This window comes from Dermacentor variabilis, chromosome 4, assembly GCF_050947875.1.
Source record: "Dermacentor variabilis isolate Ectoservices chromosome 4, ASM5094787v1, whole genome shotgun sequence".
Taxonomy (NCBI): Eukaryota; Metazoa; Arthropoda; class Arachnida; order Ixodida; family Ixodidae; genus Dermacentor; species Dermacentor variabilis.
The window spans coordinates 124,276,314-124,283,706 of record NC_134571.1 but is presented as its reverse complement, the minus strand read 5'-3'; the positions used below and the strand labels follow the sequence as shown (position 1 = coordinate 124,283,706).

Sequence of the window (7,393 nt, the reverse complement as noted above, 5' to 3'; positions counted from 1 at the left end):
GAAACTTTTTGAAGTCGTTGGAATCGTGTTTTATTATGAATTGCCCCGCCGTGCATGACACTGGTATACGGCTCCGGAATTATTTATGGAATAAACAGCTGGTTCACCATTCTGTAGCTCATTCGTTAGGTTTTGTTTCAAGGTAAACAAATTCGGCGGAAACACGCACGACAACCAATGAAGAAGAGACGATACTGGCGCCGACTAGCAAGTGCTTTTTTCTTCTTACAACGCGTCTATATCCTTAACCACTTAACCATGCATGTTCACGCAATGCAAGCCATAGAAAGACGCATGCCACACCCTAGCCAGTTACCGAAGACGTGCGCAGAAAAAACTGTATTTGGCTGACTACATGGAGAAGTATTTATCACTGATACAGTCGTCTGCTTTTTTCTTTATGTGGAAGGTCTCCAAGGCCAACCGCTCGTGTTCATTCATGCTTCTGCCAAGAACAGACGTCTCGTCAAATCGCGGTTTACAATTGCGGCAAGAATGAAGATGAACAACGAGATGTGTCCCTTTGCATCCATTATTATTCCCCATTTTGCTCCCTCATGTTCCCTAACTCGCTCATTGATACATCGCCCTGCCTGCCCAGTGTAAGTCTTTCCACATGAGAGAAGGAAAGCATAAACCACACCGGTGGTACTTGGGATGTGGATGATTCCGTGCCTGACTTGGCGTCCTTGCTTGCTATCATCGCAAGTTCGGGAGCGCCGCTTAGCAATCTTGTCCGGCGCAGAAAACGCACTTTTGCGCTTGAATGCATAAAACGACGTTTGTTAAAAAAGTAACCGGAACTACAATGCATTTGTGCGCAATGTTCGGGAATTATTACCTCGAATATGGTGTCATCCTGAGAATTCGTTTCAAGTGGATCTGCCTTGCGAACTCCGCGGTTAGAATTTGTAAATTGCAATGTGGGCCATGAGGTAATTAGGTGAAATGTTAATTCCTGATTTTTTGTTAATTAGACGATTAGGCATTTCAATTATTTTGTACAAGTAATGTCCGCCTCTCCGTGTAGAACAGTTCTTGGGCTAGAATTCTGCTATCTGCCACAGGCAACCTTTAAAAAATTTTGGAAGTGTTCGCTGAAACACCCGGTATATGCACGTGCCAAATAATTTAAGCCAGCCTTACTTTGGATTTATATTTCTTTAGAGATGACAAAACGTTTGGTATACGATTCGTTATTCAAAGCTAAATTTTTTCTTTTTAATAAATGTATTTATTATGTTTCGAAAATTTTTCTTATTTGAACATGCCTTAATAATAATCATTTACCCAAAATGAGAAGGACTATATACAAAGCGAACCCATAGGGATTCATCAGAAAGGAAGCTTCGTCACTTAAAGAGAAAAAAAAGATTGCGTCAAGTCAGCATCCTTACGTGATTTGAAAGGGAGATCGTCATGACTTCTCGAATTACTTGGTTAAGTTCATGATACGTAGCGTAATAATTTTCACGTGTACTTTACACCTTAATCCACCTTATTTCTCTTTAATCCGCCTTCATCCACCTTTATTCACTTTACTCCACCTTGAGTTACCTTATTCCAACTTTTTCTAACTTTAATTCAAATTACTTCTCCACAATTCACTTTAATTGGCCTTAAGTTACAGGAATTACCTATAATTAATACTTATTAACATTGTGATCCCATTTACTATTTTCTCTATTATTATTGACGTTGCACCAGACGCTGATGACGTCACATTGATTTTTCGTACCATCCGTTGTGGACAACAACGCCGGCTTTTCTTGCCTCTTGGGGCATACAGGTATAATGCTTCAATATAATGTCATAATTCAACAGAAAGAAAGCTTCCTCCCTGAAGAAAAATGTCCGGCCGACCAGGACGCGCTTTTCTTCAATGACGAAGCATTGTTTCCGCAGAAACTGCACGGGTTTGCTTTGTGGCTCAGTGCTATAGTTACGGGCAGACGACTGCATTCTGTTTCTTGTTTCGAAATTACTGTCACGTTGTAGTGGCGCTGAAATTACCGTGACGGTGAGCCCGGATAGGCAGGCAACACTCAAACCATGTGCTCAAACCACAATGATAGCGGCGAGGGTGTGTCCGCGTTTTATAAGTGCTTCATCGTAGCATCCCGAATAATCACTGATGCTCGCGTAGATTCGAGAATGCTCAAATATATTCGCGACTTGCGCGCAATCTGACCGGACACGCCCAATTTACCATTGAATGGGCGACAACGTACGAAAAATTTCGGATAATCTAGGCGCGTGTTGCACCGAGCGAAAACTTGGTAAAAGTGAGATTCCGGTGAAATTGGACATCGTCGAAAAAAAGTAATACATCCACCCGTGACAATGTGTTACATTATCAAGCTGAAATTCAAGCATATTTTTTTCTGTAAGTTCTGGCAACCTTAAGGTGGAAGCACCTGTCTGACAGGCAGAACTCTTCGATGCACACTAGACAGGGCACGTCATACGTATCTTATCTATGGTGGCTAGAGGGGGAGGTGTCGGCATCGGAGTTCCCGAGAGGCAGCATTTTTTCAGGAAGATGCGGCGACGCTGCTGTCGGCTCCGAGATGCCTCCCGTATGCTGGCTAAGGTCCGCTGGGGTTATTTGATTCCGCTGTGAAATGCTTTCTCGCTCCGCGGCTTCTTGGGGCGCAATACGCGCATCGGAAAACCATTTTAAAGGCTAGGCGACTTTATCGCTGCAGCTGGCCTAACGTACCATGTACTAAATTTTGGTCATTTTATCGCCGCGCTTTAGCTTCGCGCTCAGTGCAACACTTGTGAAACTCATGATTGCACCAAACAGAGAAAGCTTGCGCAGTAGGCGGTTGTTTGCAGTTTGCCAGTGCCACTTTTACATTTTAAGGAACTATTATAGGGTGTCGTATGAAGTTCTGTTTGGCGTGACTTCATTAGTGTCTTGAGCTACAGGTGCTTGTCCTAATCATCTACTGCTTGGTGCGCGCCTCATCAGTTTAAACGGGCCGCTCGAGTGAACCATGATTATTTCACGTTTATTTAATTTTGCGATGAAAGGTAGAACTGTATGCACCAATGGTCAAAACTCAGCATAATGAGAGCGCTAAGGGAAATTAGGTTTCCAATATTAGAAACCTGCAAAGAACTAAGTTCGCGTATTTAGTACCGCCCAGATAATGCCAAAATGCCTTACAAAAATAAGAATATTTATTGTTAATAAAATAATACACATGACTCTATATATATATGGTTCTTAGCTCTCAAACAAACAATATGACACGAAATGGAGCGCAAATCCAATATATAATGGAGGTATATACCCAGAAACGGTGAACAAGGTGCAGTGCAAACAATAATTTGTCGGGTGGGAAATTCTGTTCAGATATGCAGATATTTCTTGGCATATAATGTGATGTGAACAATTGCTGTTTTACATATACAAACGCTTTATGTTGGTCTTGCTGATATAAACTTCGCAGTGTTGCCGTTATATTGTGCGCCTCAACTTGAGGTACTTCATTTTTTCTCGCTTCCCTTGCTTCGATGAGTTCTCTCCTGCGACAAGGAAGTGCAACCTCGTGATGACAAAAAAACCGTATCACTTGGTTGGTGATTTCTACGCTGTGCTGCGCATAGCCAACCATATCCAGCTTATTTATTGACAGCCAGGAAATAAGGTCCATGATGCTGTCAGCCTTCGACTTGTTAAAGCTGAAACAATGCGCGAAGGCACCTTCCATCGCAGCAACCAAGTCTTTTAGTGCCTGAGATGAGTAAAGTAGGCCACCTCACTTCATGTGGTTGGTAAGGCACGACTCTTCCGGAAGCAAGCGCGAGTCTTTTGCTTGGATCAACAGCTAGAGAACAATCTTTGCACTTTGTTCTCATTAGCATTTTCCTGGTGACATGCCCGCTAACGTAGTAAGGTATGCGAGAGTCGCTATTTGATCCCACCATTTCACGATGATCTGGCATCGCATCCTAATGCTTTACCATCTCGTGAACTTCATTTAGGTGGCCCACATCCAGGAGATCATCCAGCTTACTCTGCATACCGTTCAAATTTTTGCAGTGGCGTGGGTCAAGAAGGGCTACTCAGAACTCCTTATGACAAGCAAACAAACAAAAGCAAACAAAATCGTGGCGTGGGTCAAGAAGGGCTACTCAGAACTCCTTATGACAAGCAAACAAACAAAAGCAAACAAAATCGGCACAGGTGAAGCTAACTTCACCACGCACTTCACGACGCGCGCTTGGAGCCGGAGAGATTGCTCAAACACATCACTCTAGGCATCTCGGAGACGACGAGCGCGCCGCCTGTCGCTGTCATGAAAAAATGCCGCACCGCCATACGCGGCGCAGCCCAGCCGATGCTGACACCTCCACCTCTAGCCACCATATCTTATCTGACAGAGGTCAGCTACGGGATATAACCAACTGATGCTCCCGAGCGGTCTGCCGCAGCCGGCCAGATAACAAGCGCGCTTTCAGTGTGTTGACTCGTCTGAGAGGTTTTGACAGGGTTTGACACTTGTACGAGGTGCCAGAAGGTGGCGCGCCCTGCCGGGTATTTAATGCGCATTTTCGTTTAATAATAAATTCAATAGCTAGTCATTGCCGCTGTCGTTCTTTCGAGCAGTTCATCAGTGTAAACGAATGAAAAAATGAATTCTGGTGTTTTACGTGCCAAAATCACGATTTGACTATCAGGCACGCCGTAGTGGGTGGCTGTGGAGTAAGTTTGACCACCCGGGGATCTTTAACACGCCCCCAATGCACGGGAAACGGGCGTTCTTGTGTTTCGCCCCCATCGAAATGTGGCCGCCGTGGGTGGGAATTAATACCGCGGCCTGAGGCTTAGTAATGCAACGCCACAGGCGCTAAGGCACCACGGGGTTTGACGAGAGTAACCCGGCAGATGCTGTTATTCTTGTGAAAACGGGATAATATTTAACCTGTTTCAAGATTACGGTCCACACTGGATCAAATGGAACGGACTACTGCTACTGCCATTACTGCTCCAACTAATAAGTACTATATATAGTACTGCTAACTACAATGATAAATTACTGATTGTGATGACGGGAGCAAATGCAAGTTTTGCCATTACTTTCCTGATCGTCATCACATATTTCTTTTTTTCGCATTCTGTACTGTCTGCTACACAAACAGCACAAAATAATGACGAAGAACCCGCCGTGGTTGCTCAGTGGCTATGGTGTTAGTCTGCTGAGCACGAGGTCGCGGGATCGAATCCCGGCCACGGCGGCCGCATTTTGATGGGGGCGAAATGCGAAAACACCCGTGTACTTTGATTTAGGTGCACGTTAAATAACTCCAGGTGGTCGAAATTTCCGGAGCCCTCCACTACAGCGTGCCTCATAATCAGAGAGTGGTTTTGGCACGTAAAACCCCAGAATTTTTTTTTTTTTTAAGACGAAGAAAAATGACTAATGATAAAGATGGGGAGGTGGAAAACCAAAGAAGGAATGTAAAAGAAAAAGGCACAACGACAAAAATGAGCTAAGGGAAAACGATGGAATCGAAAGAAACAAGCAGAAAAGAGATAAAAAAACAAAAAAGCAGTCAGAAAGAAGGACGAAAGCAAGAGGAGAGAAGTGAAACACGACGAAATTCTCCTTCACAGCGGTAATTAAAAGAGCAAAAATCGTTCCGTGGTTGGAAGAGACAATGCTACTGTTCTTGGCGAATGTGGCTGCCATTTTGGTGTGCACTGCGTGAATTGTCGTTGACAAAATAACATGTGTTGTGCTCTGTTTAACGGCGACGCTAGTTTATGAGTTTTTTTGGCCTGACTGCCTTTAGACGCAATACAGAGGCGGGCAGGGCGTGCAGCTGCAAAGAAAGTAAGTCACGTATAGAGCCCGCATTGGCGAACGCCGATTGCAACACGCAGCGACGTGCGATGTGGCGGTAGCGTGGCCGAGCGGTCTAAGGCGCTGGTTTAAGGCACCAGTCTCTTCGGGGGCGTGGGTTCGAATCCCACCGCTGCCAAAATTGTTTTAGTTTTACTTTAGTCGTACAAGCGTACGGGGAGCTTTCTTGCTTGCTTTGTCTTGCTTTCGTTTGTTATAAGACCTTAAGGCGAACACGTATTCACTGCTTTTCGTTTTCTAAGATCTTACTTTATTACTGCACCTTAACTTACTATGGCAGCTATCTGCTGTTGTTTTCAGCGAGAATACGGTCTGGAGAGGAGCCTATTTAAGTTATTTAAAGTTGTCATTCAGTTTCGTCTTCCCTTGTAAAACAATACTCATGTATTGTCCCGATAATTCCGTCTTATTGTCCTACTACCCACGTTTGTCAACGAAGTGTACCGATTTAAATATACATTCTTTATTTGCACAGGAGCAACTGAAAGCATTAGGCTAATACGCAGTGTTGTGCAGCCTAGTGCATGAATTCGAATGCAAAGGTTCCCGCGTAAAGAATCAGCATTCAGTGAGCAGACATCCTAATCGTTAAACGATTCATTAAAATGAAAAAAGAAGTAGGTTTCATCGTATTAGTAAATTATGCTTCTGCGATAGTAACAAAGTATCAGGAACATATACTGCGACACAACTACCAAAACAAGGGGACATACCTCGAAATGCGTGACGTCACGCTGACGTATACCTACGAACGAAGGGGTTCCGGCGCGAAACTAAAGAAAAAAGAAAAGAAGAAAAAAGAAAATTTCGATTTATCTATGGAGCTAACAGTCATCCTATTGAGGCAAAATTAACGAACATGGAGCTTTGAAATAATATTCAGAAGAGTAGCTAATTTTGGGACAGACTGTGGTGCATATGTGAGTACGGTGAAGCGCCATAGACGGGACAAATTAAGGTGACACAGACGGGACAAGCGCTACTGACCGCTGCGAACGATAATGCCAAATTTCGCTGTAGCAGGACAATGCGCGCAATGATGTTTTAAAGTAATGCTTTGTCAGTCTAAACTGTTTTTCTTTTGTTTGTCTGGGTTGCCCCGCATGGCGTAGTGTTGGAATGAAATTATACAGGGCTTTTTCTCAGCTGTATGAAATTTTTAAAGATTGCCTATGGCAGATAGCAGGATTCTAACCCTTGATATAAATTCCTACATGAGGCAGCCTTTACTTCTACGAGAAATCAAAATGTTCAATTGAATAATTACACGTAATTACGCTAATGCACTCGTTAATTAATTACATTACGCCACATATTTCCATCTACGGATTATAGCCGCTGAGTTTGCACCAGCGTATCCTCCTGGAACGAGTTCTCTGGACAGTACCATTTCTGAGATATTCATCTTCCAAGGGACCGTCGAAATGCAGGGGTGTTCCAATTACTTCTGAGCTTCAATGCATAAAACAGCGGTTTATTAAAGGAGAAAATACACTTCATTAAAAAGAATGGTC

The 7,393-nt window shown here is 43.6% G+C and overlaps 1 non-coding gene across 1 annotated transcript; it reads left to right on the top strand.

Moving 5' to 3' along the window:
• The first annotated feature begins 5,915 nt into the window (after positions 1-5,915).
• Positions 5,916-5,997, top strand: TRNAL-AAG (transfer RNA leucine (anticodon AAG)). The gene has a single exon. It is a non-coding gene; the product is annotated as a tRNA-Leu (tRNA).
• The last annotated feature ends 1,396 nt before the right edge of the window (positions 5,998-7,393 follow it).